The sequence below is a fragment of the Felis catus genome, chromosome B4 (assembly GCF_018350175.1).
Source record: "Felis catus isolate Fca126 chromosome B4, F.catus_Fca126_mat1.0, whole genome shotgun sequence".
NCBI classification, from domain to species: domain Eukaryota; kingdom Metazoa; phylum Chordata; class Mammalia; order Carnivora; family Felidae; genus Felis; species Felis catus.
The window spans coordinates 65,836,095-65,862,153 of NC_058374.1; positions in this window are offsets into that span (position 1 = coordinate 65,836,095).

Sequence of the window (26,059 nt, forward strand, 5' to 3'; positions counted from 1 at the left end):
CATACAGGAGATTCATGAACCCCTAAAATCCACGCATATACTGTCTAGGGGTCCAGACTGAGAAGGCCTGAACTAGAATAAAAGGTTCTTGGAATGTAAAATATATTAATAGCCTAGTTCCTCCAAAGCCTTATGCAAAAACTGGATGGATCCTGTGAAATTAATTAAATGCATTCTCTCTGAACTGGAGGGACCATGATTACTGTGTGGAGTATGAATGCAAAGAGACCAACGTTCTCTATTATAAGAAATTTGTTCTTTAAATAACCCATTGGTTTGCTCCCTCATTCACTTAACAAAAAGATCTTGAATGTCTAATATGTTTCCAGTCATCCTTTTAGATATGGGGTTACTGGGAGAATATGCAGAGGATCTCAATTTTAGAGGAGTTTCCAGTGGAAAAGATGGATATTAAAAAATAGACTGAAATTAGGGTAAGTGCTACTAACAGAAGGAGAGAGAGAGAGAGAGAGAGAGAGGTGGAGGGAGAGAGAGAGACAAGAAAGAAAAAGAAAACAGCAGAGAAGTCTGTTGGAGTATATTACACTGAAATCATCCTGGAATTTCTAACCAATAGAATTAGAAAATAAATCTCGTAGGGCAGACATTTATAAGGAAGTGGTCCTAGGGTGGTTTGTTTATCTTTTGATTTGTTGAGTTAATTTAGCAAGTGTCCCAGCAGTATTTCTGGCTTGAATCTAATTATTCTGAGAACGTCATCATTTTCAGCAAAATAAATTCAATTCTTTATTCACTGGGCAACTAATGAAGCTTTGTTTTCTCATATTGTAAAAGTTAAAGTGTTACAAATCGATTTCAGTAATAGTTGAGGTTCTTTTGTTATAAGTAACATAAATTGTCTTGGGCTAACTTAAGCAAAAACAAAACTAACCAACTAAACAAACAAACAAAAGGGATGTTACTGGAATATTCCAGTAAATATTTACCTTGAAGAAATCAAAAAGGAACCTCAAGACCAGTTCTCTATTAACGTTAATGCAGGAGCTTGCAAACATGAGATTCAGACAGGAGCAGAAAAGCAGAGGAGGTAAAGCAGGGAGGCGACAGAAATGGAAGAAATTGAGTAGCAAGGACAGGAGGAAGCATTCTACTGTTGGTTGGGTGGATGGAACAAGTAAAAGAAGCTGCTTAGAGGAAAACGTGCTGTGAGCTGCCTGAAGCCGGCAATCTGTGGGACGTTTTGAAACTATGTTCAAGAATGTATTTGCAGGGAGGGGCACCCGGGTGGCTCAGTCGGTTAAGTATCCCAGTTCAGCTCAGGTCATGATCTCACGGTTCTTGAGTTCAAGCCCCACATCGGGCTCTGTGCTCACAGCTCAGAACCTGGAGCTTCCTTCAGATTCTGTGGTTCTGTCTCTCTCCCTTTCTCAAAAATAAAAAAATAAACATTAAAAAATTCTAAAAAAAAATGTATTGCAGGGGGACAAACTTATTCTTGTTATTAATTTACACATTATAAATTAACCTTCAAAGTTTATGGTACATATTGTAGCAAACATATTTCTACAGAAAGAGGCATCATAACAGCAACAAATTCCCTACTTTGAGCTATGATATTTTAAAAGAAATTAGCTCTTCTTTTCTTTTTTTTTTCCGGTTTTACTGAGAAATTGAGAGACATCATCATAGAAGTTTAAGAGGTACAGCATGATGGTTTGATTTACATATATTGTGAAATAAGAACCACAATAGGTGGAGCTATGATTTTATAATGCCATTGGAGCTAGAGACTACAAAGAATAGTTTAGTGAATTTTCACACACACACACACACACACACACACACACACACACACACACACACAGTACTAGATTTCCTGAAGTCCCTTGAACAGCTGCATATGAACTACCTGTGATACAAACATATTCTCTTGTCGCATTGATACTGTGTAGAGAAACAGAGGACATCTATGCGTGTTGTCATTTTAGATCTCTCTAAGCCTGAGACATTTTCCCAAAAATATGGAAATATGAAAAATGTGAAGTTACATTTAGACGAGTGAGAAAAAAATTCTAGTCCCATAAACGTTTCTAATATTTCATCTCAAAAGAAGAAATCCTAACTAAAACGTACTATTTTGATTTACTGCTTTAGGGACAAGGGGAAAAAAGGCAAATTTACTTCATGTGATGATTTGCAGAAGATTATAGCTGAACGCCATTTAAAATTTGCTATTTACAAAATTATTAAATAAAATTAAAAACAAATAGCGAAATGTTAAATGTGCTAATGAGTATTGATGTTCATAATTTTAAAAACGCGTTAGTAGAGTGCTTTATTACCACTGACTTGTTTGTAGACTCAAACCCAATAAACACTACAATTGTTTACAATGTGCTGTTGCAGGAAGAGTCATGCAGTTGGATGAAATGGAATAGCATTAAGAAATAGAAACATGCTGGGGTGCCTGGGTGGCTCAGTCTGTGAAGCAGTTAAATGTCCGACTTCGGCTTAGATCATGATCTCTCAGCTCAGGAGTTCTAGCCCCACATTGGGCTCTGTGCTGACAGCTAAGAGCTTGGAGCCTGCTTCAGATTCTGGGTCTCCTTCTCTCTCTGCCCCTCCCCTGCTCACGTTGTCTCTCTCTCTTTCTCTCTCTCTCTCAAAAATTAATAAACAGTAAAAACAAATAAAAGGAAACATGCTTATAATGGAATATAATAGATGATAAAAGCGTAATTTAATTGAATAGAGAGAAATATGGAGTATACATAGTATCAAACTATGGGAATATTAATAAGTTATTTGAAAAGAAACAAATATTTTTATATTATTTCCTCTACAAAAATAAGTTTAGATGGATCAGAATTGGATTATTTTTGAGTGTATTACTTTCATTAAGCATTCTTTCCTCCCTTTCCTTGTTTGGAAGAGAAATTGCAGAGATAAGAATAAAAATACCTTTGATTCAGGATTTCCATTGGATGCATTCAAAGCAGTCTGTAAAACATTGTGTGGTTTGAGCCTAAATCTAAGTATATGAGTTTTTGTTATATTCTGCCAATATTAATAATTTGCAGATTAAGATAGTATAACACAAGTGGAAAATAATCATCCTGATTGAACTTTCTCCCTTCTGTTTGAAATTACAACATAAGAGAGGTAAAACCATCCCTTTTTAAATCTCCCTAAAATCTGAACACTTCTCCATCTTTTTCTCCTCCTACTTCACAGAGAATCTAGAGGTCTCAGAATGGAACGCCTTCAGTATCACCAGACAACCTTCAACACCCGTATCCACGCCTACCCTCACTTCCCTTCGTACTGTGACAATAAAGTCAGTGTTGCCTCACACTTCCATCTCTCCCACTTTCTCAGTAGTTTTGCACCAGCTATTATTCTTTAGTTCTCTTACATTTAGAGGTTTCCCATTAGCACGTTAAAATTCTCAAGTCTTCCTTGCCCTGGACTGACCTTTTCCCCTTTCTTCTTTCCTCTCTAATCACTGTGCTTCTTCCCCACCTCCCAGCCCAACCCACTCCCATCTCCTTTCCACTGCCATTATTTAAATATCTCATCCTCGCTAAGGTCAGCTAGGACATCAATGTCTCTAAATAAATAATATTTTTAGTCTTTTTCCTAGTTGACCTTTCAGAAGCATGTAGCAGTTTGGCCATTCTTTTGGACTTGCTATTTTCACTAGACTTCCTTGATATTCTTCATTTTACTCCAGCTTCTCTTGCTACAATTTTTTGGTTGCTTTGCTGACATTCCCCCCCCCCCACCCACCCCCACCGCGTATCCAGTCATTAATATTGAAGTTCTTTAAATCTTAGACTAACCACACTCTAAACTTTCTCCTTGGAAGATCTCATATACATGTATATTATGAGATATGTATATGCACTAATTCCTAGATTTATACCTGCAGCTCAGAACTTTCTTCATCTAAATATCAGACTTGCATTTTTAACTGAACTACTTCTGAAATATCACTAGAATTACCAATTTCTAGGGAAAATGTGGTTTTTCTTCCTGAGAACGAGAAAAAATGCCCTAGCACATAGGGACTGCCCTGACATTTATAGCTTAACTGCAGCATTGTTAATAACTAGTCTGGCACTCACAGGCCAAATCATTCTTCTCTTGGACATAAACAATCTCACAGAACACCAATATCACACAAAGTCACTCTGAGACTATGATAAAGTGAGACAAAAAAAAAAGACTACTTAGTATCTTTTTTTAAGCACACACAAAAACAAAATCTTTATGTAACTCACAAAATACAAACCCTTCCCTCCCCAGCTAATATAACTAACCATTGCTTTCTTCCCAATTACCATTACAATATTTCTTACCAATAATCCTGATATATAATATTCATTGAGACACTTATCATCGATTTGAACTGTCCTTACTTTCTGACAGTACCCAATCTGGAGTGAAACTCTGATTTCTTGGATTATCCCCCCAAAATGACCCAATCGAATCCAGTTCCTTTAATAGGTTCTTAGACCTCCCAAAGGATCCCATGGTGTGCATCATCCCGTGCACTGTTAAGTAATAAACCCAATTTTTCACACTCAGATGTTTTCCTGGAGGTGGTATACTCCTTTTTCATGGAAAAGAAATAGAATCTATCACATAAATAGCAAATAAGAAGTAGAAAATAGTTCTTTCATGTGTCTCTTCCATTAAAATACAAGCTCCTCACGGGCACAGACCACGTTGGCCTTATTCACTACTGTGTCTCCGGTGCTCAGAACAGTACCTCATGAAGAGCAGGGTTCTTGTGTTTTCTTGGTTATTTGTGTCCATTTATATTTATTGACTGTACTAAACACGACTGTAAGAAATATCTTTAGTTGCCAATATTATAAAACTGATGGTTTGCTATTGTTATATTCTTTATTGGATACATTCACCAGGAGCTAATTAGTTTTCTAATTAGATACTAGATTCACATGGTCAAGAACTATCTTAGGCTACTTGTTGATGCTTCCTACTTTGTAAACTGTCCTAGACTACTTGTTGGTAGATCCAAAACATACACATAATAGGTTAGATGTTACTTGAAGCTTATGTAATTACTGAAAATGATTTTGTATCAATGATTTCATTAGTGTGCAGTTACTTAATTAGCCTTGTAACAAATCTGGGAGATGTTTCATAAAAAGCTAAGGAACATGGGTTCATTTTTTTGGTCTCTAGTTTATACCAGTGACATTTTGACAGGAAACTTTCTAATGTAAACTGGAAGAGTGGATTGTCTCTTTATGTTATTGGGACACTTCTTGCTAAGCAACTAATTCTTCTTTTTTTTTTAATTTTTTTAACGTTTACTTATTTTTGAGAGAGAGAGAGTGCAAGCAAAGGAAGGGCAGAGAGAGAGGGAGACACAGAATCTGAAGCAGGCTCCAGGCTCTGTCAGCACAGAGCCTGATGCGGGGCTTTAACTCACAAACCCTGGGATCATGACCTGAGCCGAAGTCAGAGGCTTAACTGACTGAGCCACCCAGGTGCCCCAAGCAACTAATTCTTCTTCTTATTTTTTTAAACTTTTTTTTAAAACATTTATTTGAGAGACAGAGTATGAGTGGGGGTGGGCAGAGAGAGAGGGAGACACAGAATGAGACACAGAGAGAGGGAGACACAGCCTGGCAGACTTCAGGCTCTGAGCTGTCAGCACAGAGTCCGACACGGGGCCCAAACCCACAAACCGTAAGATCATGACCTGAGCTGAAGTCAGATGCTCAACCGACTGAACTACCCAGGCACCCCATCTAATTCTTCTTATTAAGAAATTCTGGGGCACCTGGGTGGCTCAGTCAGTTAAGTGTCCAACTTTAGCTCAGGTTATGATCTCATGGTTTGTGAGTTCATGCCCCACGTCGGGCTCTCTGCTGTCAGCACAGAGCCTGCTTCAGATCTTCTGTCCCCCTCTATCTCTGCCGATTCCCCATTCATACTTTCTTGCCTCTCTCTCTCAAAAATAAATATACACACACAAAAAAGAAATTATTTCTTATAATCCAAAGCTATCACTTTTTGTTGAATTGACATTTGTGACCTAGCTATCTGTATTTCAGAAATGTTAATGTAGTTTAAAACACATAAGCTCTAAGCTTTTGATGAATAATTCAGATTTTCTCTATTTGAAAAAAAAATATTAGAATCTTTCACCAATGCATGATTTTATTCTTTAGTTATCTTCATAAGAGTAGGAAGAAAAGTAAAGAAACCCTGCACATTCCTATGGGAAGGTTATTCCTCTACATTGTCATGTACTATTCATATGTTCTCTTGTCCTTCAGACCCCTGTACATAATACATAATGGGTATCTTCTCTGGGATGTCCTACATAAAGACATTTCAAATGAAACAGGTAGACTACAATACATTGTCTTTCTCAAATGTATTGCTTTGTCTTTTCTTTATTATATAAATGTATATTTAGCTATAATATTAGAAATATTTCTGCATTTCTTCCCCCCAAATATTTTTTAATCCGTATGAATTATTTTTTATTCTTTTTTAAAAATATCTCTAGATATTTGCTGTCTGCTCTCCAGTCCTGTTGTCATTGTCCATGGTCTCCTGCCTGAACGATTGCAGTAGTCTCCTGACATGCCCCTGCCTTGAATTTCATACTACCAATACAAAGATATTTCCCTTCACAGACAATCCTACAGATATAGTAGACTGATTTCAGCTTGTTGCTATGTTACACTTCCCAGTTTTTATACAGTTGAATCCTTCTGCCTGGAATGCTTTTCCTTTGTTTTCATTTTTTGTTTTTTGTTTTTTTTAAATTTTTATTTATTTTTTATTTTTTTTAAAGTTTATTTACTTTTGACAGAGAGGGGGGGGGGCATGAGTGGGGGAGGGGCAGAGAGAGGGAGACACAGAATCTGAAGCAGGCTCCAGGCTCTGAGCTGTCAGCACAGAATCCCATGCGGGGCTGGAACCTGAGCCGAAGTCGGACGCTCAACCGACTGAGCCACCCAGGCACCCCTGTTTTTTTTTAAACTAGAAAATTAGTACTCATTTTCTAACCTTCCTTAAATTAACAAACCAAGCTGATTATATCACACTTTGTGAAAATTTTCTACTTGTTCCTGCATTGTATTATACTGATTTATTTAAATCTTAATTTCTTGTAAGAATACAAGCTACTTAGAGACTGGATGCATGAAAACATCTTTATATCCCAGCACCAAGCTCAGTGCCTAACAAAAAGTAAGCAGTCAAATAATGTCTTGAATGAATGAATGAATGAATCCTGGCCTCTAAATTTGCAAGAGAAATCCAGTTTTCATTTTGACGTATGATATTTTATCTCTCCATGTCTAAAATATGTTATCACACAGACTGAGCCATCAAGCTAAAGGAGGTAAATTATTCCTCTCCTTTTTCCTTCTCTCCTCACCCTCTCCCTCTGCTCCACTTTCTTCCTTTTCTTCTTTTTTCCTCCTTCCTTTCTTCTACATGTTTTCTTAAATATGTACCTTGTCCTAGGCACTGAACTACTGCTGAGGATTTTTCTAGAATAACATTTTTTTTAAATTTTAATTCTAAAAGTACAGACTTGTCATAGTCAGAAAAAGTTGGTAGACTTTATAAATACTCATATCATGATGGCATAAATTTTAGTTACTGTCCATCCTCAAAATAAGGAGTGTTCTTATATCTCTGTTGAGTTTCTGGGAAAATTTGAAATGCATCATTTGTAAAATGTTCATATAAAATAAATGGTAAGGTATTTTAGAATCACAAGACTTGTAAAACCTTGAGAAGTTATTAAGTAAATGTTTAATGTATGAGTCTAACATATTCCCCTGGCTGCAATAAGGAATATATTTACAAAGGTTAAGGAATCCACCTTATAAAAACAATCTATGGATGAAGACCTCTCCAAAACATTAGTAATAGTTTGCAATGTCTTTCACAACTTTTGTAAAAGTTTTGTAACTTTTATAGTCTGTACTTTTTTCCAAGATAAATATATTTAATTGAAATAAGTTATTTTCATATTTTATTCAAAATACTTACTTTCTATTAGAAAAATGGCACTTTACATGTATTTTTAAAAGTGTTAAATAGTTTTCATTTATTCTTTATCTCCTCTTAAGCATCTAGCCTTCCTGTGATAACAAATAAATCACTTTGACATATGCTTTTATTAACGACCTGATTTTGTGCTGTAATATATCTCTTTCTCTTTTAAATTTCTATATATCGGTTAGACCTACTGAGTAACAAATGGAATTCAATAATGTAATAAATATTTAAATCAGTTTGCATTTGGCTATTGTTACACACACTGTCATTCTGAAATATGTGCGTACATATTGCCATAGAAATTTCAACTGTAGGGACAGAAATACAGAAGGGAACCGATCATACATAGGCACACATTAATAGATTCACAGTTAATGGTCTTAAAATTTCTTGCTATATACAGGCTTTGAGCAGCAGCTATCTTTGAAATGCTGGGTAGGGTTACAACAAAGCTGAATTCTAGAGAGAGAAAAGGAAGAAATCAGAGAACATGGTTAGTTTACAGAAAGTTTACGCTAAAATTTCTTGGATCTCAGTTTTGGTGTCAGTCATTAATTTTGGAAATTTCTCTGCCATTGTTTGTTTAAGTATTTCTTCCATACCATTCTCATTTCTGGGATTTCAATCATGCAGATGTTAAACTGATTGTTATTGTCCTATTGCTCTTGTATATTCTGCCCTTCTTTCTTTCTTTTTTATTATTTGTGCATTTCAAGCTGTTAATTGCTGTTATCCTGTCTCCAAGTTCATGATTCTTTCTTTGGTTGTGTTGAATCTGCTGATGTGCCTATCAAAGGCATCCTTCATCTTGTTGCTGTGTTTTATTTTGTCTTATTTTGAATTTTTGGTATTCCTATATTCTTTCTGACAGCTTTCATTTCCCTGCCTTTGTATCATGCTTCTGATTATGTGTATTTTCTATCTTGTTCATTAGAAACTTTAACATATTAATTATAGTTATTGCAAATCCCAATCTGATAGTACTCATATCTGAGTCTGGTTGTATAGTTGCTGTTTCTCTTTGGAGTATATTTCTTGTCTTTTCATATGCCTTTTTTTTTCCCGAAGTTTGAAACTCTTGTTAGGATAAATGTTTGTCAAATGTAATTTTTTTATTGTGGCAAACTATACACAATGTAAAATTTTCTATTTTAACCATTTTTAAGTGTTGAGTTTAGTGACATTAAGCAAATTCAAATTGTTGTGCAACCATCACCACCATCCATCATCCAGAACTTTTTCATCATCCCAAACTAAAACTCTATATCCATTAAATAGGAACACCCATTCTCCCCTTCCCCAGCATCTGGTAACCTCTATTCTCCATTTCTATGAATTTACCCATTCTGTGTAACTTAAATAAGTAGAATCATATGATATATGTCCTTCTATTTCTGGTTTATTTCATTTAGCATACTGTTTTCAAGGTTTATCCATATTGTAGCACATACCAGAATGCCATTCCTTTTCATTATATTCCATTGCATGTATATAACACATTTTGTGTATCCATTCATCTGTCAGTGAAAATTTGAGTTGTTTCCACATGGCAAATATTTTCGTACTTCATGATAAGCCCTTTCTTTCTCCTATAACTTAATGTGAGGTTTGTTTTAGTCAAGTCAGAAGCAGGACTGATTTGAAGTTTGTTCTTACCACTTATTCTCAGTACACCACATATTTCAAATTCCTTGAGTGATACTTTACTTTTAAGATGGGCCTGGTTCGCCAGAAGTCATTTCTGTATTTCCACTCTGCAACTTGATTTGGGTCTGCCCTTTGCACCATACTCACAGAGATTCTCTCTCTTGCTACTCACCCAGATATGTTGAAGTTCTTCTTCTTTTTTTTTTTTTTTTTTTTAGAGTGGGAGAGAGAGTGTGCTAGTGGAGGAGGAGGAGGGAGTAGAGGGAGGGAGAGAGAGAGGAGAAAAAAAAGAGAATCTTAAGCAGACTCCATGCTCAGTATGGAGTCCTATGCAAGGCTTGATTCCACGAACCTGGGACCATGACCTGAGCCTAACTCAAGAGTCCAACACTCAGCTGACTGAGCCATCCAGGTGCCCCTGAAGTTATTCTTAATCAAAATTGGTCAGCATGGTCTTGGGATGACAGGGGAAGGTGAGGGGGTGGAATTCTCAGATGTTCTGATTACCTTAATCTGAGACAAAATTTGTGCTTGGGTCTTGGGGGTTTGGCTTTCACACCCCATCTCTTCCCACTGTATGCTGTGCCCAGAATACACTCCTGACCCTCCATTGGAGCTGGTGCTTATTTTTGTTTGTCTGTTTGTTTTCTTTCCCCCTCCTCCAGCTGCAGTGGCTTCCTACTAGGATCCTAAGGTGAAAGGGAGATGGATGTAGATGCATTTTGGAAGTGGCTGCTGTTCCCCTCTTCTAGCCTGCATCAGATGGAAGACTGTTCTTGGGAAATGGGTGAGAGGAATTGATACATCTCCTGTAATTATGTCAATACTATCATTAAACCAAAGTAAAGGAATCAATCACTAAGTGTAGGGATGGAGGTGACGCTGTTGGAAGTTCGAGGAGAAAGAAGTAGATATGCCAGAGTTCTCTAGGACAATGGAGATAAATAGATGTCAGAAGCATAATACAATTGCTGGGTGGCACTATAAACCCACTTGAGATTTGTAATCATAAATTTACACTGAGAATTGTCAACATACTTGGGTATCTTTTTTTTTATTTGTATCTATCCAACCTTCCATTTAACCTAACTATTAAGATTAAAAATTTTTTTTGATGATGATATTTTGATTTTTAGAAATTCTAGTTGATTTCTGTTAAATCTAGTTACTTAACTATCCATCCTTGGATGTAAGATATAAAACAGCTGGTCTGAGATCCATATACTCTTTTTACTGGAGCGAATGCTCACAAAGGAAATAAAAGAAGACTGATGACCTAATCTAATCATGTCAAATGGACCTCTTGGTAAGTACACTAATGATACTTGCTAGAAGGGAGAGACCTTGTCTATTGAATGACCTTGGTAGAATGTTCTTGGTAAAGGATTACTTATAGCAAATAAACCCAGAATCTATAAATCATGACTCCCTGAAGAAGGTTTGTAAGGAATAAAATTCCTTGAAGTATAAAAATAGTAATATTTATATATTATATAAATAATAAATAAATTATTTAATGTTTATAATATTAATATTAAATATAATATTTATAAATAATAAATAAATAATTATTTAAATGCAATTTGTGCTGTGAGAAAATCTCAACTTCACTTGGTGATCTCCTCTATTATTGTAAAACAGAGAGTCTATGTCCAATGCAGGGTAGAAAGACCTAGGGAGTCATACAGGATGTCCTAGACAGAGATGTCTCTCTGCATTATCTGTTTCTTTTCCTGATTGCCCATATTGCTTTAATAAAGCTTGATACTGGATAATTAGTCTGATCAGACAATCCAATTCTCTGTGTCAGCTCACCTCCACATTTTTATAAATTGTTTCAAGCATACTTATCTTGAAGTTTCTTTCATATTGTTTGTGATATTGTGATTTATAGTAAGATACATATTTGGTCTTTATCCTCCTTCGTGGCACAGATCCTATGACCCTTGGAATTTCCTAAATGATAAGAGCACTGATAAAGGTGTCATTTTTTTATTCCCAGTAATCACCTTTCAACCACATCTGAGTTCATGTTAATGAGGTGACTTTTGGAAAGCTTCTAGATAAGCATAGAATGGAAGCTGGTTGCCAAGGTAACTAGCCAGGTGATGCAAAGGTTCGGAACTTTCAGTCCTACCTCTCTGGGGAGAGCAGCAGGACTGGAGGTTGAACTATTCCCTAGAGATCAATGATTATATCTATGCAATGAAGCCTCCATAAAAAAAAACCCTAAAGGACAGAATTCAGAGAGCTCCCAGGTTGCTGAATACACTGGTAGGACGGTTGCATTCCTGGAGAGAGTGTGAAAGTTCCATATCCCTTCCCAAATACTTTCCCCTGTGCACCTCTTCCATCTGGCTATTCATTTGTATCATTTGAAATATCCTTTGTAATAAATCAGCAATAGTAAGTAAACTGTTCTGTGAGCCCTTTTAGCAAACAGTTGAACCCAAGAAGGGAGTTGTGAGGACCCTTTCTCATTGATCAGAAGCACAGGTAACAACAGATTGGTGTCTGAAGTGTGGGGGAGAAGGAGACAGTCTTATGAGGCTGAGTATGTAACCTGTGGGATCTAGTTATATCCCAGGTAGATAGTGTCCAAATTTGGTTAAATCGTAGAACAATTTGTAGACAACTTGTCTGTAAACATAGACAAGTCAGTGTCTGCCCAAGAGCTGGAGAATTGCTTGGTATGGGGAAAAACCCCTTACACATTAGGAGTACAGAGCATTCAATGAGTATTGTGTGGACAGAAAATAGAGGAAATTTTCCTTTAACTGGTGTTTTTGATGTTAAGAAGTTATAATGTTATTCTTGTTGTGTGGATAATTTTCTGAAGCACTCTGTCATATTTGTGCATAAGCTAAGCAGATCTTCCCTAACTAGAGAAATAGTTTATGAATTTCTTAGATACAATACCAAAAAGGTATAATCCATAAAAAAGATAAATTGCTCTTATCAAAACTAACAACTCTTGTGTTTCAAAAGCTACCATTATGAAAATGAAAAGACAAGTCACACATTGCAGAAAATATTTTCAAATTATATATCTGATAAAGGACAATGCATCCAAAATATAACAGAAGACAAACAAAATGGCCAAACTATTTGAAGGAGATTTTACTACAGAAAATGTATGGAAGGCTAGTAAGCAAATTAAACAATACTCAGCATCATTAGAAATTACAGAAATGCAAACTAAAATTGCAGCAAGGTACCACTACACATCCACCAAAATAGCTTTAATCAAAAAGACAAAAGACCAAGTGTTGGTGAGGATGTGGAGAGACTGCATCCCTTATATGATGTTGCCAGAAATGTAAAATGATAAAGCCACATTGACAAAGAGTTTGGCAATTTCTTAAAAAGTTAAACATAAACTTATCATATGATACAACAAATTCACTCCCAGGAATTTATCTAAGACAAATAAAAACAAATATATGGGTAGGAATGTTCATAGCAGTATTTTTCATAATATTCCCAAACTGGGAACAATCCAAATGTCATATCAAGCAGTGAGTGAATAAACAAATGTGGTATATCCATACAATAGAAGAGTGTTTCATAATAAAAAGGAACAAACTACTGATACATGCTGCAGCATTATGCTAAGCATTATAAAAGAAGACAAATGCAAGTGAGTACATAATGCCTGATTCCATTTATATGAAATGATCAGAGAAGGCAAATTTATAAAATAGGAGGCAAATCAGTGCTTGCCTTCGTCTGCTGGTAATAGTGTGGATTAAACTCAAATGACACAAAACATTTTGAGTGATGGAAATGTTCTAAACCTGGGTTGCACAGACGGTTGCACATGTCAATACATTTTCTAAAACTCACTGAGTTGTGTACTTCCAATAGGGAATTTTGTGGTATATAAATTGTATCCCAGTAAAGCTGCTAATTTTTTCCCAAAAATTCCTAATTTGGGGGTGCCTGGGTGGCTCAGTTGGTTAAGTGTCTGACTTAGTTTTGGCTCAGGTCATGATCTCACAGTTCACGAGTTCAAGCCCTGCATCAGGCTCTGAGTTGAAGTAGCAAATCCAGCCTGGGATCTTCTCTCTCTCTCTCTCTCTCTCTCTCTCTCTCTCTCTCTCTGCCCCTCCCCTGCTTGCACTCTATGTATCTCTTTCTCAAAATAAATAAATATACTTTAAAAAATTCCTAATTTGATAGGCTGATGGGCAAAGTCATATGATACTAACATAAATCACTGCCTGGGGGATACTTCTCCTAAGAGAAACTTAAAAAGCAGTGACTCTTTGAGAAACCGAAGTAGAGGATTCACTCTTCAGGTTCAATAGGACAAATTGGATTTTTTCTTTTGTATAACATCTAGAAGTTTTTAAATCAAATTGACCTATTCACATTCACCAGAATTACATTATACTGAATTATGGACAAAAAGCCAAAATAAGGAAATAAAATTTCCCTTACAAATGATAAATATATAATAATCCTTTATAAGGTAAACTGCTTTCCAATTTGTTTTTGCCATAAACTGTCAATTAGCCAAATATATAGTGTTGAATGGCAGGTAGCATTTTTGGTATTATACTCAGTGTGTAATAAAGATATAGTTTATTACATGGGGCTATTTAGTAATTTCCATATTGTTTATGTCTTCCTACCATCCAACTTACCATCTCTACAAAGGTCTCATTTTATATAACAGCTTATAGTTTTATACAAAATAAATTCTAATATGGTAGCACTGTTTGTACCATGCTTTCAGTTACATTTTAAACATCATTTGTGTCTTTTCCTCACACATTTGGTATAGGAGCCTTCTCTTCCTGCTATTATTCTTAATTATATAAAATAGCTTTTTCCTGACAGTTCTTTTGGTTTCCTTAGATGCAGGCATATCAGTTACTTGATTGCTAAAGATTATAAGGTTCAGGGAAGTTCAGGTCTTGCTGAATATGCATCCCAAAGGTGTGTGTGTGTGTCTGTGTGTGTGTGCACATGCATGCACACATGCACACCCGTGTGTGTGTGTGTGTGTGTGTGTTTGTGTGTGTGTGTCCATTATTTTCCCTATCATTAAAACATTGGCTTCAGAGTTAGAGAGTTCTGAGGCTAAAGAAAAATAATAGATTTTTCTTATTAAGTAGAAATTGAATATATGCCTTAAAAATAAATTCAAATAGTAATAAATGTATTGACATAAAATGACTAGGTGGTGAGTATTTATATGTATTATACGTTAAATATACACATATGTAAATACATACATATGCACTATATAATGTTATATATATACATACATATGAAACACAAATTTATATACATATATAATAGGCACTATTTAGTGAGGGCACCATCACTAGAGTTTCAGTACTTGTTTTAAAAAGAATTAGGGGACCATTTTATCAGTTCTACATCTAGAAAGATACATGTGTAAATAAAAGCCAATGTATCAGGTCCTTAATTCCATTCATTCATTCCAAAATTCACTTTTTTTGCCCAGTAGCATTTATGGAGTTCTTATTATCTTAGGATTGCATCAGGAATACAGATATAAATAGGCTCTCATTCTTTTATCTAGGTGCTACCAGGGGAGACAAATGTATAAACACATTTATGTATTAATATGTTATAAACTATGTGATATATTAGGGGAACACAAGGAAACCTGATAGAAGATTTCTTCCCTCATTATGTGGAAAGGGTTACAATACATGAGCGAAAGCCAGTAAGTATAAGACAGCCTCAAGAGGTTGAGGCCTAGAATGCCCAAATAGCCAAATTTGGGAAGTGGGGATACAAGGAATAGTGACTGAGAAATTAACCTGGAATATTAGCTAATAACTAGGTTAAAAAATGTTCTAGATGTCATACTGGAACATTACCTTAATCTTCTGGGCAATGGGGAGACAGTAATTCATCTAAAATGGAGAGTAACCAAATCTAATCTGTATGTAATATATAATTCTCAAGAAATGTATTTTTCATCTATAAAATTAGATAATGTATCCTCTCTGTATTCAGTTTCTTAGGCATAATCCCCTATTTGGTGCTGGAACAGCTTCCTGAAAGTTCTTTCTTTCCTAAGCTATTGTCTGCTAAGGTTTGAGAGGAAGACCTGGGTTCCATCTTGTCCATCACTATTCTGCCCTAGCTAACTAAGGACAGAGGTGTCACTGATGAAACACCACTCTGCCTTCAGTCATGCAGGGCATGACACTGACCATGCAGTGACTTTGTCTCAGGACTAATAGTGGTACCACACAGAAACAAAATCATAACCCTCTGAAGCAAATGCACTGAGCATCTTAGAACCAAACACAATGCCAAAATCCCATCCTCACTTGCAGCCTAGTCCCAAATCTGTCTCTATTTAGCCAGGAGGAATTTATACTCACCAGGAAGAAAAACCCTTGCAGGCAGCTCTGTCTTTCAGAGTCCTGGCTTCCTTGTCTCACCTCTTAGTCCAAGGTCAGCCTTATTTCCTCTCCCAGGCTAGTATCTCTCCAGGATATGTTTCTGGAATATATTCAGAAATTCAGGTTTTCACTTTTAGGCAAACTCTTCACTCTTACCCCTCTGAGACAGATAAAACAATAACAGAATTAATACAAGTCCTACAATCTGGCTTATTTGATAGGAAATAAAAATACCTTCCATCTCATTCTATTCCTCATCTCCAGAGATCATTGCTTTTGAAAGTTGTGCATATTTTCCCCAACTTCTGTCATTTACATATAAATATCCATGCACATAAAAGTATACATATAAATATTATCTTTTAGCAAACTTGAATCATTAATCTGCAACTTGCTTCTTTTAACCTAGCACCTTATCAAAAACATGTATGTGTATGTGTATATGTATTTATATGTATGTGGGTATGTGTGATACACACATAATTCTTTTAAGTAGCTGCTAAGTATCCCAATAAATTGATATGCCGTTTTGAATTTAAATCTGACCCTATTAACGGGCATTTTATTGTTTCCAAATATTTCCCTTTTTTATAGTGTTGCAAGAAAACTTAATTTGTATATGAATCTATTCATGCTGTAATTTCTCTAGACTTCTTATCCGCACAGATAAGTAGGGAATAGTGGACAGATGCAAATGGAAAGTGAAGGCAACATCCAGAATATCAGGATAACAGAGCTGAGAATCCATGTGTAACCAAGGAAGAAGTCAAAATTGTCCCACTAGGGTAGAGGATAAGAGTTCTAAAACTTTTCCCAGTTAGTGATATGGTAAAGTCAGAGTTCAAGAAACCTCTGGTCAGTGTGCACCTGACCTCGCCTGTAGACAGTCAGTGAAGAGAAAGATCGTCTATTCTATTTTCTAAGTAGTATGTGACCATCTGATATCAATCGCACAGAACGAATTTTGTACATTATACTATTTTCAAAATCAAAGGGTTTTTCTGAGCCCTGTCAAATTATGACATTGCCAATGATTTTAATAGGCCTTTTAAAGCACCCAGGAAATTGGTCCACTATTTTTATCTTTCTCTGTCTTCCTAAGAGCTTGCATTCCTGTCAGTATTATTTCCAAAAATAAATAAGCCCACAAGCAATACCTTAATAACTGTCTTTCACTTCTGATGCCCTCAGGCAGCAAAGGTCTAACTGTCTCCCCTCTGTATCTTTCAAGAGAGTAACGAATACCTCCAGATATATCAAGAAAAAGAAAAAAATTATCTTCACAATATTTTAAGTGATATTATCTACGGTATAGAGATGGACATAGTATCGTAAAATAGATGTGAAATAAAACATGGAATGTAGTTAAATGAATGTAATTTAAGAAACTAACAAAATAATTGTCTAAGAGTTTTACCATTTGCATACATTCCATTGCACATAATTTTGCAAGAAATCTATTATCAAGCAACCAAAAAACTATATAATAAGGTAGGACTTTGAAAAAGTAACTGTTTTTATTATGGCAAGAAAAATACATATAAAAATCTTCTCCAGTCACTGTTAAATTGATTGTAAATATCAGCTTGTGAAAGACCTCTGAGAAAATATATATGTATAGTTTTAAGTGTGTAGATAAAACCAAAACATATCAGTGCTAGGGAAACCAGACTCTGTTGTTTGGTGACACTCCTTTCCTTCAGAGAATCTTAACTGTTTTGACTTCTTACCAAAAGCATTAGCGTAGGTTAAGGGAAAAGCTGATCAGCAGGACAGGCTTCTCCTTCCTGTTCTATCCTAAACTAAAGTTGGCATGACTTTACGCAAGCCAGTTAACCTCCCAGAGAGACTTGGACTCAGTCTTCTTTTATGTTTCAGAAATAAAAAATGGTTTTACCTGTAAGATTGTGTTTTGTCTCTTTGGTTTCCATAGCAATTTTGCTCATAGTTCTGTGTATTTTAGTTGCAGAACATTTTCTAAGCTGGTGGAATTGGAAAACATAACTTAGTTTCTGGTAGCTGAACGATTTTTGTTCCTGTCAGTACAAGAGACATATAAAAAAAGATATACTATACAGATCAGTACTTATTTAGTTATAGCAATATATTTTTAAAATGAAAATCTGATTGTTTAAAAATGAAAATTTGGTATTTGATCAATCCATTAGAAATATAAAATATTGTTTTAAGGTTTTCAAAAATAAAATTAGCTGCTACCTAAATTCTACCAAAACCATAGTTGATAAAATTTATACTAAAGTATATTTTTTAATGATCATACTATTTATATTTGAGGTAGTTGAAGTTCTGTGTTAATATAAAGTCTGATACCAGGCTACTATCTTATCCTCTTATCCAGAGAATCACCTTTAATACATCAAAATTCATAATATATGCCATTTATCAAGTGCCATATGTCAAAAACTATGACAGGTACCTTCTGATATTCCTTAACATAAGTACCAATAGTAAATGTCTTTTACTGATGAAAAACTGAGGCTGTTATTAATTTGCCCAAGGTCCTAGAGATAATGCAGACCCAGTACTGTGTGCTCTTAAGCCCATGCTTTAACCATTATGCCTTTGCTCTTCAAAGAAACAAGCAAAAATATTTCTCATTCTATATACCTATTGCAATAGGTATACTAAATTATATTTTGAATTTAGCAAGAAGAAAAACATTCACTTATTCTAAGGAAATTGTATGCTTCATTTAATAACAAGTAACTTTTTTTTTTACCACTTACTGTGTGCCCATGAGTGGTCTGAGTAATTTGCTCATTAACTCATTTAATCCTCATGATTATTTTAGGAAGTATATATTATTATTTTTTATATATGTGAAAAGTGAGGTTAATAAACTACTTAATTATGCTCAACATGAAAAATTTTTTAAACGTTCGTGGCAAAAGCACCATAAGAAATACAATAAATGAAAAACCAAGAAAATATATCTGTAACTTGTATGAAGAGGGTTGATGTCTCTAATATAAAAGAACATCTAAAACCTCACTCATTATTTAAGAAGGGAAAAAAATGAAAAAATAAAAACCATATTCAGATACCATTTTTCAACATATAATATTCTTAAGAATCTAAATGTTGACACATAACGTGTTGATGAAACGCTCTAGTGCAATGCTTAAGGGAATGCAAGATGGCACAATTCCTATTGCAATTTTACTTGTAGGTATCTCACTGAGAGAGGGAGAGAGAAGAAAGAGAGGGAGAGAAAGAAGAGAAGAGACAAGAGAAGAAGAAAACCATAACATTGGAGGTAGTTGGCTGATGATCAAACAGACAATGAGAAAGACTCTCCAAGAAATTTGATAATGAGGAAAAAGAGAAAAAGCAGTAGCTTTGAGGGTAAGGGAAAGAGAGTCAGCAGAGAACCAGAATATGTGATGAAAAGAAAAGAGATTATTGATTCATCAGGTCTCCAAAGGAACAGGAAAGATTTGGGATCAAAATAACTACGGGCATGTAGAGTAAAAGAAGACAAACAAAAGAGTGTATGTTATGTGAATCCATGTGTATAAAGTTAAAAAGCGAAAAACAAACAAAAGTTTTTTAAAAAGTGCTGTTAGAAGTCAGGACAGTGATTACTATTGACAAAGGAGCAGTTACTGGAACAGAGTATGGGGGGGGGGGGGTTCTGAAATGTTGAGAATGTTCTGCTTCTTAACCTTTGTCCTGCTTATATAAGGGTGTTCATCTTGTGAAAACTTACTGAGCTGTACAAATATGACTTCTATTCTTTTATGTATGTATGACACATTTCAATTAAAAATGATCTGTGGATATTAGGAATGAGTATTACAATTCAAAAATTGGGGTGAAAATATAGAAAAAGTCAGAGGTAGATTGGATGTGAACTTGAGGTAGATTTTCATTTATGGATTTTATTTATAGAGAGATTTTGTTTGTGGCTTTTATTTGTAGGAGAAGAGACAGGTCATCTGTTAAGATTTAGAGGGCAGGTGGTGTTAGAGACTAGCATGCCAGAGTGGAGACGGGGAAGGGTGCTGAATAGATGAGTGAAAGCTAATGGATTCTCCAACAGCAATGAGATGTCAACTAAACTTCATGAACTAATAAATTCATACCTTACTTCTTTCCATATAAGATTTGTACAAAAACATGAACTTTATCTATAGAAATTAAAAAAAAAAACAAAAACAACCAGGGCACCTGGGTGGCTCAGTTGGTTAAGCATCCAAGTCGTGACTTCCACTCAGGTCATGATCTCACAATTCATGAGATAAAACCCCACATCAGGCTCTGCAGTGACAACAAAGAGCCCCTTTGGGATTCTCTCTCTCTCTGCCCCTCCCCCACTTGCATGTACTTTCTCTCTCTGTCTCTCTCTTCCTCTCAAAATAATAAACATTTAAAAAGAAATTTAAAAAAACAAAATCATGAAGCAGATTATATAATTGCTCGATTTTATTTGAAAACTTGACTGTGAGCCCCTGATGACCTAAATGAAAAAGTTAAAATGGTCATTTTCATGATTTTATTGTTTTTAAGCAGAAAACATACTCATTTCTTATGGACAACAAGTCATGGTATTTGGTTTTAATGGACATTTCTTATGTAAGCTTATATATAGGAATCTAAAGTGGAATAATGAATATATCCTCAAATGCATCCTTAAAACATGTGCTATTGTGGGGTTTATAAAGCTATGAGAGCTGAGAGAACTTTGTCAAAGGCTGACAAAAATAGCAAATAATATTTGTGAAATAGAGCCTATTTATAAATATTCAGGTTTCCAATGGTCCAGTTTAATCTAGGGGTGAACTTTTGAATATTTAGAATAATGTGTGATTTCATGTTCTGCAAATAGACCTCCAGGTTTTTTAGGAGTCAGAAAGCAATATGTTTGTGATTTGATATATAGGCAGTTTTTCTTTTTAATTTACAATTCATCTGTATGTGAAGACCAAAGAAGCAGAGGGCAATATTCCAAAATATCTTGGGGAAACTTGATTATCTAAACAACACGTTGCATAAACAATGACTTCTTTTACTCACCTTAAATAAGGGGCCCAGAATGCTTACAAGGAAAACGGGAATTAAAAAATAAAATCTGGAACTTCTTTAGTCCCACATGAGTTTGAAGAACACAAGTTTAAAACAGAACTAGTTAGAAATGATATGCCTTATTTCCCACCCCCCACCAAGACTTCACTATCTAGAAGGGCTCATTTAAAGAAAGCACATCCGCATTTATCTGATATTGAGGAACCTGGATACGTAGTTACAGGAATAAAGGAACTAGAGGTGTTGGTAATGAGTGTGGATGAAACGATGAACTATTGGGACCACTTAGATGTTGCAGTCATAAAAGACCGAAAGTCTCTGAAGAGGATCAGGGAATTGATAGGTTCACTAGTGGCACATTAACGGAAGGAACAGCCTAAAATTCAAATACAAACTATGATGAAAATATTTTTTGGCTCACAGATGAAGACGCCTTGCACCATGGCTGAAAGAAGCCAGATCATGTTAACCTAATAACTAATTTGATATTTATTATTTTCAACATTGTTATTCAGAGTCTGGAAATCAAATGGTTTCCTTTAGAGAAAGTACAAATATCTGAATTGGGATTTTTCATAGGACAGTATCTGAAGGCTCTTTAGACTGCAAAATGCAGGTCTTGTCCCTAAGTTATAGAGCCATAAATACTTTACATAAATACTTTAAATACTACATAAATACTTTAAAGACTTTTGTCAAATTGTGTAATACAAAAAAAGTAATAATCTACTTAATATGCATTTGGATATTGAACAGACACCTCAAACATACATGGTCAAAATCCTGATCCATCTTATGCCCTCCCAGCTTAGATTTTTCCTTTTACATAATCCTCCTTCTTGCAGGATTACAGATCTCCATGCACTGCTGTGACACAGTGTCCTCCTGTGGCAGGATTATAATTTTCCACCCAGTTTATTGAACAATGAAATGAAAGCATAAAGTAACCTATTCCAGTTCCAAGAAACCTCCAGTTTTCTTGTTTTTTTTTTTTCCTCTGTCACAAGCAAGTAATGACCTAGATAACGGCCTTTCCATCCTTCTGGATGCCCCAGTGAAGAAGATACTTTCTGACACAGATATTCCTGGTTCATGTTATACTTTTTCCTCAGTCTTGGAATTGGCCATTTCTTTAAGAAGTCTTGCTTCCTTTTATGAAAATGCCATACAAAAACCCACATCTGGGTGCTAAGTGTACTCATTGCTATTTTTTAGTTGTCACCAATCTCAGGCCCCTTAAACAGACAAAGCTACGAAAGATATGTATGTACATATCTATAAATATATATTCATAGACACATTTACATCTATAGTGATTTTTATTGTTATCATTGGTGAAAACCATGAGTTTATATTGATTCCTTTAATTACAATCCGCTACTAAAAAATTCATTCTTTTCTTCTCCCATTTCATATTTAAATTCCCTTTTCTGACAGTGAGAACCCTGGCTTATATATTCTTGGTAATACTTATTTAACCAGTTGTCTTGTAGGTAACCAGTCTCCCATCTTCATTATCACCCTTCCCTCCAAGCAGATGTCCTCCTCACCCCACTTAGGTTTTAATACCTATGCCTTTACACTCAGGTGCAGACCTTTCCTCCCCAGGTTTAGAGTCTGACATCCTGTACTCAGTTACCCCCATGTGTGAATGCTCTCCTCACCCTGCCTAGACTCCACCACCCCATTCCAGGCCACACAGATATCCTGCTCATCATGTTTATCCTCTGACAACCCATGAAAGCTGCCTCTTTGAGGATATGCCCTTGTGAACTCACACAGACTTTAGCAGGCTGTTCCTTTGCATGGGTTCCCTATTCACTCTGCTTGAGTTCTGACATCCATACTGAGTTCCCCTATCCATGAATTCTTTCCTCTCTCCACTTTGGCTCTGACATGCCTTGCTAGACCATACTTGTCACAGTGACACCGTATCATCCCATTAGGGAAACACCTTGTGTTGCTCTCTTTTCAATTAGCCAGTGCTAATGTATCTGCTGTCTCTGTGTTGAAGTTGGAGAGCTTGTTGAGCAAAGGGACATTTATTTACATAGGGCTAGGTATAAAGCAGGTGCTGAATAGTAAATAAATAGTTTGAATGAAGAACTAATAATCTAGGAACTGTGTTCTTGGGTTGTCTTTGTGTTTTAATGGGAATGTGACAGTTGAATTAGGATTTGTCCCTAGACAGTGTCTTTTTCTGTCTTTTGTTTGTTTGTTTATTGACCACTGCTTTAACACATTTGAAATTTAATGCCTGTGGTCTAACATGTGCATTCAGGCCCAAGGATTGATTATTAGCCAAATAATTTGGGTGTAGATGCAGTGCATTCCAGCATAAATAGCACTTAGAGACTCTTTAGGATAACACAGCCTGCTCTGTAGGCCTGTATACAGACTATATCTGTATAGCCTGTGTAATGTATGAATGCAGAGCAGGGAAGATTTCTTAGATATCTTAGGGAGTCATTCTGCCAAACTCTAAAACCAGCTACATGGGTCATTTTACAATTACCCAACTCAAACTGAAAATAAAACTCACAGGATACAAAATAATAACCTCCATTTCTCCTTGTTTCTCTGCTTCTAATTTTCTGTTGAAAAGAAAATTGGGCAGTTATATATACAAATTACCTTTTATCGTTCTTGTGACAACATTAGTGTATTAGACAAGTCCTTTTCAGTGACGAAATATGGAAACTGGAATCAATACAATTTCGGGGAGGTGGGAGATGATATGTTTTATAATAGATGATAGGAAATTAAATATATAAAGTGACGCGAGACTCCATGAACTCAAATGATATCATCTGATCTTTCACTTTCTCTTCTCTGGCTTCCATTCCTCCTTTCCTCCCTAAAATTCTCAAATCTATTTTCTTCTGCGTGTTTTCTTCCTTGTTTACCACAATATTTGAACAAAGCAAGTGGAGCCACAGATAATAGGATACATGTAACCACCAAGTTTAGCAGTCTTAGAAGAAAGAAAGTGTCTCTTGGTTCCACAGGACTTCAGGCGAATTCTGTGCTTCCCAAGTTTATTTCTGGGCCAAGATTGGAAAATCATTAAAACCATCTTCCATTACTAAGGAGTCAAATCTTCAGTAAGGAAGGACGGTTTCTACAAATTAAGGTGTAGGCTGTTGCCAAAACAGAGTGGGAAGATAAAAACAGGAATCCTTAACTACATTCCTCCCATTAGTTGCCCACTCTTTTTCCATTCACATAATTCCACAAAGTTTCTTTTCTTACATTAAAAAATATATATACAAAAAGAAAGCCAACCCAGTCTTCTCTCCAATGAGAAAAAAGGTCATATTCCAGTACAGCTTCCAGAAGCATATCCAGGATATTTGAAAGCTAGAGTTTCCTCTCCTTGAGACCCAGATGGTCATACTGCAACCAACTATAAATCTGCAACAATTGGCGGTGACAAACCCCACAGAATATCCTTAATACAATCCCTTCTACTTTATTTTTCTATTGGATGGGGATGATGTAAGGAAAGAATCGCACTGGAGCCAGTCCTGTGGTCTCTCTGGCAGCCATAGGTTTTGCCTATTATTGGGGTCTACCTTATCCATTGTCATCTGCATTTACCTGTGAGAGAGATGTTGGAAAAGGTTCCCTTGGTGAGGTCTGCCTAGTCTTAGCATCCCACTGCTTATGGTGGCTTCTAAAGCCTGGAATTGGAGAGTGAAAGGCTTCTAATTACCTGAATGGGATTTTTCTGTAACTTTCTTCCCTAATACAAAGTGAGACAAAGTGACATGGGTCATTTATGAATGACAAGGGCTCACTCAGTTCTTAATATTTTCTTCCCACTGCATTTTGAGATGAAGTTTTCATTGCCCTGGGTACCTGTATAATTGCTATGAACCCAGCTTTCTGCTGACACATGTTCAACTTGTAATGTCATAAAGAAATGAACTTTTATTTAATAAACTCCTCACCCTTGGGAGGATTCTTTCTTTTTACAGAATAACCTAGGCATAACCTAGTCTATTCATACAAAGTGTGCTAATATCAAGGAGAGGGTGATCATATTTAGAGGACAAAATTAAACATCTTCATAAAAAGTAATTCATGAGTTAGACTTCATTGAAATTTAAAAACTTCTGGGGCACCTGGTGGCTCAGTCAGTTGAGCGTCCCACTTTGGCTCAAGTCATGATCTCATAGTTCATGAGTTCAAGCTCCACATCAGGCTTGCTGCTGTCAATGCAGAGCCCACTTGGATCCTCTGTCCCCCCCTCTCTCTCTGCCCCTCCCCCACTCATGCTCGCTCTCTCAAAAATAAACATTAAAAATTAAGAAAAAAGAAAAGTAAAACTTCTGCTCTTCGATAGATAATATTAGAAGAATGAAAAGACAGGCCACAGACCCGAAGATATTTTTAACTCCTATATCTGATAAAGAATTTGTATCTGAAATATATAGAGAAATCTCAAAATTCAATGATTAGAAAACAACACAATATAAAAATGGCTAAAGAAGTGAATAGATATTTCATCAAAGAAGATATATAGACACTGCTCAACCTCTTAGTCATTAGGAAAACTCAAATTATAACCAAATGAGAACTTTATATCTTTGATAGAACGGATACATTAAAAATACTGACCATGTCAAGCATTGGAGAGGAGCCAGAGGAATTTCACTTCTAGGTATATTTAACCAAGATAAATGAAAGCGTATTTCCATAAAAAGACTTAAGTGTGAACATCCATGGCATCTCTATAAAAACATTCATGTTTGTCAGCTGGTGAATAGTTTGTAGAATATCCGTAAGATGGAGTATCACTCAGAAATTAGAAGGAATAGGGGCGCCTGGGTGGCGCAGTCGGTTAAGCGTCCGACTTCAGCCAGGTCACGATCTCGCGGTCCGGGAGTTCGAGCCCCGCGTCGGGCTCTGGGCTGATGGCTCAGAGCCTGGAGCCTGTTTCC